Source organism: Phalacrocorax aristotelis, chromosome 21 (assembly GCF_949628215.1).
Source record: "Phalacrocorax aristotelis chromosome 21, bGulAri2.1, whole genome shotgun sequence".
In the NCBI taxonomy this organism is placed as follows: domain Eukaryota; kingdom Metazoa; phylum Chordata; class Aves; order Suliformes; family Phalacrocoracidae; genus Phalacrocorax; species Phalacrocorax aristotelis.
In genome coordinates, this window is record NC_134296.1 from 8,875,222 (window position 1) to 8,887,928 (window position 12,707).

Below are 12,707 nucleotides of genomic sequence, written 5' to 3' on the forward strand. Positions count from 1 at the left end.
CATTGCAATAAAGGAAAAGGTTTTTTTTCTATTTTGAATTCCTTCCTCTATATAGAGTTTAAAATGCACAAAAAAATTATGTCTATACAAGTTTTTTATATTTTAAGAGCCTGTACATGGTTCTAATTGGAATATAAAAAATTTAAAGGTCTTTGTACTATACAGTAGGTAAAAAGTTTTTTTAAAGTTTTTTTTTATTTATAAGTTAATATTGGTTTTCAAAATATATAAGAAGTTGTCTGCCTGGATAAAGCTATCTGAATTTAGTGTGTGTTCTATAATAAGCCTAGCGCAGGGTCACAGGTTGGAAGGTTCTCAGCCATCATCTAGTCCAACCCTTCTGTTAGATATCCTATGTAATCTAAATAAAGGTAATAAAAGAAGCGTAAACAGGTATAGAGATAAGTAGATATCTCAGTCTAAATAGAGAAGTGTAAAATTAGTGTCAAAATATGTAAGTTTAAACAGATAGCTAATCTAAATAGAAGTTCTGATAAAAGTGTTGATCGGTATGTCTAAATAGATGCATAAATATTCTATAGATGTATATAGATATAGTCACAATAGATAGTGTAAACAGATATTAAGTTATAAAACATCTATGTATTCCCTAAATATACATATATTTAAGTAGATACTTCAGTGTAAATATCTCTGCTATATAGGGTTTTTACAACACTAAAAAAACCACTATTTATAGAACGGTTTCAGAAGCTCAACCCCCCCCTTCATACGTACTGAAGTTATAAAAGCGCTTTCTAAACCTGCCCCTTATCCCTTTTCCTCTCCAAGTCAGGGCCCATCCTCCCAGTTGGTGACTTGCTCCTGCAGGGCTGCGCTCGCAGAGCGAGAGCTGCTGCCACAGCACTAATACACCCCCAAATCCCCGATTCTGGTCTACCTACCTCTCTGGTGCCCCAAAAGTTGTTGCTCTTTTGCCAGTTCTGCCCTGTACGCTTCACCTTTTTGTTTCTTGTTCCATGTGCCTTGTTCCAGCTCTTTCCTCTGTCCTTCCTCCCTATTTATTCTTTTTCCTCTGTCACACTGCTTTTGGGTGCTGACCCTGGTAGGCAGCTCACTGCAACCATATCTGACGCGTGTGAAGGGACGAGGCTTCGCTGCTTCCTGCGCATTCCCAGATGGGTTTGCAGCCCCTGGGCTTCGGGGTGAGTGGCTGCAGTTGGGTCCAAGGGAGAAGATGATGTGCTGTTGGATGCAGCCGGTGAGTCCGAGGACAGGGCTGGCCCTGCTGTGCCAAGGGGCTCTAGCTGGGGAGAGGGCTGCCTGGACACTCCTGCCTGCAGGAGCTGGCTGAGGAGTGAAAGGAAGGGTGTTCCACAGGCAGGTGCCTCCAGCCAGGAACAGCGTGTCGTTGAGCAAGGAAGGATCCATCCCGGCCAGAGCACGCCACCAGCACAAGGTAACAGGATATCAGCAGCTCTGTTGGCTATGTGCGTTGGCCCCCGTGTGTCCAGGAAACACGGTCGGAGAGGAGTCTCGGGGCACCCGCCTCCTGCTCCGGGAGGGGCATGGTTTGGGCAGCCAGCACTGTGGAGGGGGAAGGGGCAGAGGGAGAGAGAGAAACCTCAGGGCTGTGAAGGTGTCCTGCCCACAACAGGAGCTGCAGTGAGTCGCACGGCTCCTCTCATGCATCTGGGCCTATCCCTGCTATGCTTTTCCCAGTGTCTGTCTGCCTCCTTGCCTGTCCCTGCCTCTGTCTCCTTCTCAGGCTGCACAGCTCACCAAAGCTTTTTGGTCTTCTGCCAACACTGCCCTGCACCCCATCGCCTTCTATGTGTCCTTTCTATACCTCTCCTTTTCTGGCTCCACACCTGCTATTATTTTTTCTTCCCTATTACTTGTAAAAATTGCATTTCTAGGTCTGCCTCTACCCAGCGACCTATCTCCATTTCAGTGACTCCCTCTGCTCTGCCCCGGCTTGCTCTTCCTACATCCTTTCTCTGCGGCCATCTATCTGTCTCCCTCTCTTGATATTTACCTTCTACCCACATGGCCAGAACCCCGTTGATTTTTACATTTGCGCTGTCTACGTTCAGTTCCGCGTCCACGTTTGTTTCTTCCTGCCTGTCCTCAACTAAATCAATTTTTCAATTTTGTTTGTCTTCATTGATTTAGTTTGCGGTCCCTATTTCTTACTTTTTCCTGTCTGACCCTTACTCCATTGCTTTTAAAATTCTCTTTCTAGGTTTAGTTTTACGAAGCTGCCAATCCCTAATTTTAAGGGTTATTTGTTGGTCATGCACCCCATTGCTTTTAAAATATTTTATCAAGGTGACTGTTTTTTTTTTTTAATAGAGTTAATAAGGTTGGAAAAGGCCTGTGGTATCACTGAGTCCAACCATCAACCCAACACTACGGTGCCTCCTACAGCGCCACGTATACGCATCTTTTGAACGCCTCCAGGGAGGGCAACTGCCCCACCTCTCTGGACAGCCTGTTCCAATACCTGACGACTCTTTGGGTAAAGAAATTTTTCCTAATACCCTATCTGATCATTCCCTGATGGAACTCGACACCATTTCCTCTTGTCCAATCGCTAGCTCTTTGGGAAAAGGAACCTACACCCAGTTTACTACGACCTCCTCTGAGCCTCCTCTTCTGCAGACTTAAACAACCCCAGTTCCCTCAGCCGCTCTTCATAAGACTTGTTTTCCAGACCCTTCCCCAAGCTTTGTTGCCCTTCTCTGGACATACTCCAACTACTCAATGTCCTTTTTGTACCGAAGGGCCCGAAAGGGAACACGATACTCAAGGTGCGGCCTCACCAGTGCCAAGTCGGGGGTACGATCACTTCCCTACTCCTGCTGGCCACGCTATTTCTGATACAAGGCAGGACCCCATCGGCCTCCTTGCCAACCCAGGCAGACCGCCGCCTCACGTTCAGCCGGCTGTCAACCGGCACCCCCAGGTCCTTCTCTGCCGCACAGTTTTCCAGCCGCTCTTCCCCAAGCCTGTAGCATTGCATGGGGTCGTTGTGACCCGAGCGCAGGACCCGGCACTCAGCCTTGTTAATTCTCATAGAGTTGACGTCAGGCCATGGGTCCAGCCAGTCCAGATCCCTCTGCAGAGCCTTCCTACCCTCAAGCAGATGAACGCTCCTGCCCAACTTGGTATCATCTGCAAACTTACTGAAGGCACACTGTCCCCTCATTCAGATCATTGATATAGACATGGAACAAGACTAGTCCTAAAGGTGACCCCTGGGGAACAGCGCTCATGACCAGCCACAAATTTTGTTTAACCTCTGTCACCACTATTCTTTGGGCTCAGCCATCCAGCTACTTTTGTACTCAAGGAGTACACCTGTCCAAGCTAGGAACCACCAGCTTCTCCAGGAGAATGCTGTGGGAGACAGTGTCAAAGGCTTTACTGAAGTACAGGTAGATAACATCCACGGCCCTTCCCTCATCCACTAGGTGGGTCACCTGGTCATAGAAGGAGACTGGGTTGGTCGGGCAGAACCTGCGGTGTCTGGGCCTGATCCCCCTGGTCATCCTGTACATGCCTGGTGAGCGCACTGAAGGTGAACCATTACTACCCTGGTGATAAACAGCCAGTCTACTAGAGACTGAGGCCAAGAAGGCCTCAAGTACCTCAGTCTAGTCCTCAGTGGCAGCATTCCCCACCCTGGCCCCCAGTAGAGGCTGGAGATTCTCTTTGGCTCTCTTTCTGTTAGCATATATGTAAAAGCGTGTTTTGTCATCTCTAATAACAGTGGCCAGTTGAGTTCTAGCTGGGCTTTTGCCTTCCTGGTTTGCGTAACAAGCTCTGTGTTCTGTTCCTGACTTGCCTACGCATTCTTCAAAAGCAGTAAACTCTCCTTTCCCCGCCCCCCGAGCCACCGCAAAAGCTCTCTGTTCAGCCAGGCCTGTCATCTTCCTGCCCGTTTGTCTTACTGCGCACAGGGACAACCTGGTTCTGCACCTTCCAGATTTCCTTCTTCAACGTCCAGCCTTCCAGGACCCCTTAGCCCTTCAGGACTTCCTCCCAAGGAACCCTTTCAACCAGTGTCCCGAAGAGTCCAAAGCCTGCCCTCCGCAAGTCCACGGTATAGATTTTGCCAGCCCCCCCTTCCTTATTTTGCCAGGCATCAGGAATTCTCTCAGGGTGCAGTCGCTAGGCGCAAAATGGCTTCCAACCCCCACATCTCCCACCAGTCCTTCTGTTTCTAAAGAGCAGGTCAGTCGAGGCACCTCCCCAGTAGGCTCATTTACCAGCTGCATCAGGAAGTTACCTTCCACGTGCTCCATGAACCTCCTAGACAGTTTCCTCTGCTGCGTTTTCTTTCCAGCAGACATCTGGTAAGTTCAAGTGCCCCATGAGAATAAGGGGTAGCAACTGGGAGAGTTCTGCCAGCTGCCTGTAGAATTCTTCAGCTACTTCTTCATTGCAGTCAGGTGGTCTACAGCAGACCCCCAGCTGGATATCTGCCTCCTTGGCCTTTCCCCTCATCCTTACCCATAAGCCGTCAACCTCATCCTCCCAATCACTGAGCTCTCTACAACCAAAACACTACCTAACGTACAGAGCCACCCCACCACATCTCCTTCCTTGCCTAACCCTTCGTAAGAGATTAGAGCCATCCATCGCAGCACTCGAATTGTACGAGGCATCCCACCGCATCTGGTGAGAAACCGTACTAGGAGCAGCTAAAGTCACTTGGTTTATTAAGCCTAGAGACAGGGAGACCTCATCTCCCTCTGCAGCTTCCTCACAAGGGGTGGAGGAGGCACAGGCGCCGATCACTTTTCTCCGGTGACCAACAATAGGACCTGAGGGAACGGCAGGAGGATGGGCCAGGGGAGGTTTAGGGTGGGTATTAGGAAAAGTTTTTTCACTCAGAGGGCCACGGAACATGGAACAGGCTCCCCAGGGAAGCAGGCACAGCGCCAAGCCTGACAATAATCAAGTAGCACTAGGGCAACACCATCAGAGGCATGGGGTGAATTTGGGGTTGTCCTGTGCAGGGAAAGGAGTCGGACTCTAATCCTCGTGGGTCCCTTCTGACCCAGAACGTTCTACGATTCTGCGATGTCTGCGACGGCAAGAAAATCAAAGCTATCCCGCTGCACAACAGCTTCTATCTCCTGCCTTACGGCATCTATGCTGCGTGCATCGGGGTAGACCTGCTCAAGGTGGGATATTGATTTCACCCTCGAGCTCGGCACGCCGCCCCTAGGCTCTTCTTTAGCGAGCCTGGCTATATCCCTTCCCCTCCAAGTCTCCCTTAAAGCCGCCTCCCCGAGCCCTGCAAATTCCCAAGGAAGAATGCTTTTCCCCCTTTGAGATAGATGAACTCCTTATTCAATCCCTTTCAATTTTTTTCCAGTGGTACCCTAACCACCCTTGCGTTTATCGTGTTCTTTTTGTGTACTATTATCACCTTTACTGTGGTCCTTTGTTCATTTTCAGCTCTTTCCTTAGCACCATCGCTTTTAAAATTTTATGTCTGTGTTTTATTTCTATTACTATTGTTTAGTTGTTATTGTCTCTTAATCCCCTGGCTTTTAAACTTTCCTACTTTTGTCTCGTTCGCCGGTGTTACTTCTCAATTATTTTTCATAGCGCTCTCGCTTTTTACATTTCCTTTTCACGTCTGTTTTGGGTCACTGTCCTTATTGCATAAGATTGTCTTTATTTCCTAATACGCACTGCTGGCTAGGCTTTCTTTCTACAGCAACCTCAGTTCTCTTTGCTGTCTTTGCAAAATTATTTCTCGTCTCTCTTTAGCGCCCTCGCTTTTTCCATTTCCTTTCTACCTCCCTTCTAGGTTACAGTCTCTGTTTTAATTTTTTCTTTTATTTCCCTATAAGCCCTTCCTTTTTCAATGTTATTTATAAGTTAACTCTCATTCCTTTGGAAGTTTAAAAAGTTATTTCTTCTATTTCACTAATGACCTTGCTTTTTCCACTTACTTTCTACATTTCCATTTTACTTGACCGTTGCTATTTTTAATTATTTTTCCCTCATTTCTTGAATCGTATTTTCCTCTAAAATTTTGTACAATTTTATCTGGTGTCTTTGTTTTAGTTATTTCTTGTCCTTAGTAGCAGTACCTTTGCTTTTATAATATTTTTCTATTTTCCATCCCTATTATAAATAGTTTGCTCTCGGTTTCCCTAATCCCTGTCACTTTTTAGATTTCTTCCTTTAGCCCGTTTCCTGTGCTTATTTTGCTCTGTTTTCTTTCAAGTATATGTCTTCCCTTAACACCATCACTTCACCAGTTTTCTTCATCCGTTTGCTGTCCCTATGTTTTAAATTTTATCTTTAGTTCCATAATCCCCCTTGCTTTTTAAACCTTTTCTATGCCAATTTTTCTCCCTTTGCTGTCTTTTTAAAATTATTTCTTCTCTTCCCTTAGCGTCACAGCTTTTACAATTTGCTGTCTCTCTTAGCTGGCTGTCCCTATCTATTTTTGCCCTTCCTTTTCCTAATCTCTTGCTTCCTAAATGTTCTGTCTACTTTTATTCCCTTTGCTGTTTCTCAGAATTATTTCTTGTCTTTCATTAGTACCGCTGCATTTTAACTTTCTTTCCGCTCCCGTTTCAGTTTCCTGTCCATCTTTTAATTTTTCTCTTTGTTTTTCTAACATCCCGCACTTGATTTTTTTTTTTCCCTACATCTCCAAGTCACTTGGCCTTTGGTGTTTTATGTTTTTCCCTATTTCTTTACTATCAGTTTTTAACTCCTCTGCCTAATGTTATCCATTGGCTGTATTAACACTTGAATAATTTCTTGTCTTTTGTTAGTGTCGCAGCTTTTAAAATGTCATCTTTTACCTCATAGGCCTTTTACCTCACCGCCTTAGACGTTCCCCAGCAGCACACTGTTGTCGCAATCGCACCTCTCCAAGACATCTGTTCCCAAAAAAGAGCAATCTTTTTCTTTTCTATGCCATCTAGGATGCCTCCCGAGACCTTCCCTGTGCTCCACAGCATTTTGGTAGCATTTACTCTCCTTTTCAATCTCTTATCCCGCGAGCCTTTCATGACCCCTCCGCTCCCAGTCACCGTGTGTCCAGAGAGCCCCTTTTCATCCCACAACCCTGTTTTAGCTCAGTAGCAGACTTTGGTCTTCCCTTGTTATCTCTGAACCCAGTCGTCGGGTTTGCTTGTGCCTCGGAGCACTCTTAGCGTACCGTCTGCTGACTACGGTACCTCCGGCCGGTCCCCGGCTCCTGAGGAGATCTGTAATCTGGTCACACCCCTCCAGACCGTATCCTCGTTTCCCAGAGCATTCTTTTGTCTCTGCGCCTCACCCGGGACCCCTCAGGGCGCCGCAACACCTACCGGCCCCTTTGAGGTCGCATTCTGCGCGCTTTTAGCTTTGCCGTGGCACTCGCACCCCTCTCTCACCATCTGAAGATTTCCCGAGTCTGTGTATGCTGCGCACAGCAGTCATTCTGTCCTTTCTTCCTTCTGTTTGTGCCTCTATTTGTTCCCTGGCTTTCTCATGTTGCGTTTACTGAACTCAGATGCCCTCTGGATGTAATTGTCACATCCCCAAATACTTTTCTGTCTCTCTGCCTTCCTCAGGACATCTTCTATCCTAGTCACAGTCCTTTCCTAGACTCTCCTCAGGCTCCAGCTCCAAGGCTGCTTTGGTGTCTTGGGCTCCCTCGGGACTCCTCTGCTCCGTTTGCTGAGTTCCCACGTGACATCCCCTCATAGAGATAGCCCAGGGCCCTGTTCTAGGTCAGAAGGGCACTTTTCCCCCCTCTTTACCCTCCAGCTCTATTCCTGAGGCGGTATCTGTTACCCCGATCACTTTTTTCTTTCCTCAATTCTTTGCCGCCCCCCCGTTCCAGCTCCCCCGAGAATATCTGTTAGTTTGGTCAATTCCCTTTTGAGCTTCCTGCATTCTCACCACTGCTTTAGTTTCTCTGGTCCATTAGAAACTATTCCTATCCCTGTGACAACGCCTCTTGTTCTGCCAGAACCTTTCCTAAAGCCATCTTTGTACTCCGCAGTAATTAATTTGTTTTCTGCCTTATGGTATGTTTCTCTTTGGTATCTGGTACCCCAAAAATATCTACGGGTGGCTCTGATCTTCTCTTGAGATTCTTGGAGAATCAATAGCCTGGATCTATTTTTAGCAACACACGTCTCGATGAGTTTTTATTGCACTTCCCCATTTATTCTTTATTTAGCTGCTTATATGCTCATTAGGACGCTTCATATAACTTTTGATACCATTCCTGTATTTCCCTTTTTAAATTTTTGTCCTTTAAGACTGCTATCAGTCTCTTAAGGAAATCAGAGTGTCAAAATTACTCTGAATTATCAGTGATTTATAGAAAATAATTTCATTTGAACCAGAGATTTAATTCACTTTGCCATTCAGTCATATCTAGACTATAGCTCTGCTAGTATGTAGATAGTATGTGTGGTTTTGCTAGAAATGAACCATAATTGTATAACTCTTCTGTTTTACAGAAAAGTAAAACATACAACTAATGGTCATAATAGTGCTATTATAATCCAGGAGCTGCTCTTCTATATAAATTAGTAAGACATGGTTTTTCCCTGTATACATCCCAGGAAAATGAAGTTTAATTTCTTACCTGGCCACAGTGCTGATGCAATACATGTAGGTGAAGAAAAACAAATAGTAGTACAATTAGAGTAAGAACCACTCTTTTTGTCTTCTTCCATGCTGTTAACATAAAGCACTTGAGAAAACTCCCTGCTGTTCCTTCAGCTGCCTTTATACCCTGTGGTGGTTCACCCCTCCCCTTTCCCAGGTGATTGTGGGAAGGTTGGTGGGCAGGGCCTGGGGTATATGAGCCACAGCTGCTGGTGAGGGAGCTCACTTCCCTCCTGGCTTTCTCCAGTGTGGGTGCTTTGGTGTTCCTGTACTTCATTGTAAGTTTTGAGGTGTTTAAATATTTTTGGATAGGTATGTTTTGATATTTAAAGACATGTAGATGCTTGTGAGAGGTAAGGCTTTTAGAACTCAATAAGGGTTGGTGGCATTTAAATTTGAAAGATCATTTGTGTCTAAACTTACATGTTTTTCCTTATCTAATACTGCATTGGAGGTTCAGGTGTGGTAAGATGGCTCGATAGTATGTTGTTCTGTTATTTTTTTCTTTTTAGTTTTGAGTATGTTTCTTTTTATTATTGGAATTATCAACTTTATTGAATCTTAAAATTATTTTCATAAACTCTCTTGCGTAATCTAGAAGGTGTTGACATTAACTGTTAAGGGTATTGATAAGATGTGGTAGGGGTTAGGGTGAGTGTTCTGTATGCATTTATGTATGGGAATTTATATATGCAGTTTCTTTAAGAAAAGAAGAGCAATACAAGTGTATAGCTAATATCAATAGACTTCTGTAAAACCCTGTGTAGGCTTGTGCAGAGCCAATAGCCAAAAGCAATGGGAAAGGTCAGTAACTTTAGTAGTATTTTGTAGATGTTAAGAAGATGACTGTAGCTGGCAGCTAGAGTGCTAGCTGAGAGTACATGCTAACGGTCTTCAGGTTTGTACGTGTATAGGGTGTAATGCTTGAGTTAACGTATGTCCTTTAATGGCAGGTGGTAGTTGGCCTCTACGTGGTATTCCTACATGGGAGCAAGACCTATGGATCGTTTAAGCTATTTCTGTGCATCCAGGTGACTTCTACCATGTCCTTTTTTTCCAGAGGCAGAGGAGGAGTTGTTCAGGGTGACATAGGAAAGCCGAGGAAATCCTGTAAGAAGGTAGGACGGTGTGTGGTATATAGAAGGAAGATGTGACTGATGGCTGAATGACTCTGGAGTGTGTTTTGGGGGGGTTAGAAGGCAGTAAGGAATGAGCCAAGTGTGAGCTGGACACAGGAGGGGAGTTGAGCTAGGTGATTGGTGTGCTGAAGTAGCGGTTCTTTCTGAGGTGTTGTGTTGATAGCGAAGGTAAAAGTGACCTCTGTTAGTTGTGTGTTACAGATAATGGGTGAGCCTCAAAGTGGCAGCTGGAACTGACAGAGGCTGGGCAGGCAAGCTGTCAAAGAAAAGATGTGTGAGAATGGGATTCGGCGTGGGTAGGTTGCTGTTCTGGGTAATATCGTAGCATGTAATTTCCTTCTTAAGTTTTTGCACGTTCCATGTAGGCTTTGCAGGAGAGACACAGTGTGGTGATGAGACTTTAGAGAAGGCTAGGGTGAGCGGTGACGGGTGGGCTGAAGCGTAGCGATTTGTCCTGAGGGGTTGCGTTGCAGGTGGTTGCGAGCGACATGCGTTTGGCTCTTGCAGGTGGCGGGCGAGCCTCCAGATGGCAACCGGATCTGCTGGAGGCCAGGCAGGTGAGCTGTCGAGGGAAAGGTGCGTGTCTGAGATGGGGGGGGTTTGCGCGGGTATCCTGAGAGCCCCGCAGCACCCGAGCGGGTCCTTTTTTGCACGGGTTCTTGCAGGTGCCGCACGCAGGCTTCGGAGGGGAGACGCCGCGTGCCGACGAGAGGTCCGAGAGGTGAGGGGCTTGAAGGCCAGGCGGCTGCTTGAGAGCAAGGTGTCGTACGGCCGCTCAATTGAAGCGTTTGTCTCTGGCGTTGCAGGTTGTGCGCCGGCTGCCTTTGGGCCTGGATGCGCGTTGGAGGGGAGCTGGGTCGCAGAGGGGAGGGGCGCGGGGCCGGTGTGGTTCGTTCTTCCTTTTTTTTGGCGGAGCGACGGTAACTTTGTGTATCCTGTGGTATTTCTAGGGGCCGCAGGGGATGGCGTTCGTCCTCGTCCGGAACGGGCACGGAGCAGCCGGGTGAGCGGAGCAGCCGGGTGCGCGTGAGGTGGGGGGCGTTGCGGGGGTGGGTCCTTGTTGAGCGATGGGATGCTGGCTGGCAGCGCTGCTGTGTGTGTATTTTTGTTGTTTTTGTTTAGGTGATGAAAAGGCACCTGGCCCTTGGAGGACCGATGCAGTGGGCTGACTGTGCGCTTGTTCGTCTGAAGGATGGGTGGACCGAGGCTCTGGGCCCCTTGAAAGCTAAGTTGAGGCAACGGTGCTGGGGAAGGGGTTGGGGGAGGGAGGGGTTTTAAGGATGGTGCGGCGGAGCGGGCTGTCTGGGAAGCGGTCCCCTTTGAGAGCAGGGAAAAGGAGCGGGTTCCTCTTCAATGTGACGGGAACGCGTGCCGGGCAGGGCGGTTCCAGGCTGTGTGCGTTATTGGGCAGTGTGTGTGTGTTTCGTGTTGGGTGTCTCCGACCTTCCTCGGGTCTCGGTTGGTGTCTTTGCTCTTTAGGAGCCAGGCAGGTGCCTCGGCAGCGTTAGCAGGGCCCGGCGAGGCCCTAGGCGTGGGCTCGGCGCCCGTCGGGCGCCTCTCTTTTGGCGTCGCAAGCTTCCGGCGTGGATCGTTTTGGCGTCTCGGACGGTCGTCTTGGGCGGCGTCGTTCCCGGCTGCGTGAGCGGCGCCGCTCTGTCGCCGTGAGTTTTTTGGGACTGGCATTTCTTCCTTGCATCCTTAGGCGGTTAGGTCTGGAAGCCGGGCTGGTTGCGCGTCCGTCGTCTCGGTTGTGAGAGGAAGCGCTTGTCACGGGCCGCGAAGCTGTCGGCGTTCTCTGGCGTTGCCGTAGGGCCTGCCGACGTCGCCGTCGGGGTCCCGCAGGCGGTCTTGCCGGACGGGGGGGGTTCCGTCTGGGTGCCGTCGTTCTCTCCGAGAGCTGCCTGTCATCCTTCGGGGCGCGTTGCCTGTAGCGCTCTGTGTAGCGTTGTTCTGCGTTTGTCTTGGAGCCGCCCTGCCCGGGGATGTAGAGTCAGGGCGAGGTGGGTGGTGCTGGCATCTAGGGATGCGCCCAGGCTTTGCGGGGGGCGGGTGGGGGGGAAGGAATTTTGCGGCCGTCTTGGATCGACCGGCTGTTGTCGGTGGGTGAGGGAAGTAATTCCTGTTGGGTTTTGTGGGCCCCCGGGGAACAACCGTAGGTGTCTGGGGGAGGGAGCTAGAGTCTTAGCTGAGCAGGTAGCGTGTCAAGGGTGTTCTGGCTTGTCTGTGTGCTGGGCTTAATGTGTGACGTAGTGTGCTCATGTTTAAGAGCCGCCCTAGTTGGGCTCTCGAGGGGTGTTCCTAGGTGCGATCGAGACCCGTGTCATGGTTCGGCTGTCGCCGTGCACGCAGGTGACTTGTTTGGCATTGGTTTGGCAGGGGCCGAGGGAGGAGTCGTGCAGGGTGATGGAGGACGGCGCTGTAAGCAGGTGAGTTGGTGTGCGGTGTATCTAGAGGGAAGATGTGGCTGTTGGCTCTATGAGCCCATTGTGGTAATTTTTCTTTGCGGACGCATGCGAGGAGCCGAGCGGGATCTGGGCACTGGAGGGGAATCGCACAGGGTGATCGGTGACGGGTGGGCTGAAGCGTAGCGATGCGTCCTGAGGGGTCGCGTTGCGGGTGGTTGCGAGCGACATGCGTTTGGCTCTTGCAGGTGGTGGGCGAGCCTCGAGACGGCGACCGGATCTGCTGGAGGCCAGGCAGGTGAGCTGTCGAGGAAAAGGTGCGTGTCTGAGAGTTGGGGGGGGGGGGTTTGCGCGGGTATCCTGAGAGCCCCGCAGCACCCGAGCGGGTCCTTTTTTGCGCGGGTTCTTGCAGGTGCCGCACGCAGGCTGCGGAGGGGAGACGCCGCGTGCCGACGAGAGGTCCGAGAGGTGAGGGGCTCGAAGGCCAGGCGGCTGTTTGCGAGCAAGGTGTCGTACGGCCGCTCAGTTGAAGCGTTTGTCTCTGGTGTTGCAGGTT

General features: G+C 49.1%; 1 long non-coding RNA gene across 1 annotated transcript; it reads left to right on the plus strand.

Annotated features, from left to right (window-relative positions):
• The first annotated feature begins 1,982 nt into the window (after positions 1 to 1,982).
• LOC142067172 (uncharacterized) lies at positions 1,983 to 10,157 on the plus strand. The gene is made up of 6 exons (XR_012663922.1): positions 1,983 to 2,482; positions 3,927 to 4,069; positions 4,196 to 4,322; positions 9,671 to 9,728; positions 9,951 to 10,023; positions 10,115 to 10,157. It is a non-coding gene; the product is annotated as an uncharacterized LOC142067172 (long non-coding RNA).
• Positions 10,158 to 12,707: the final 2,550 nt, after the last annotated feature.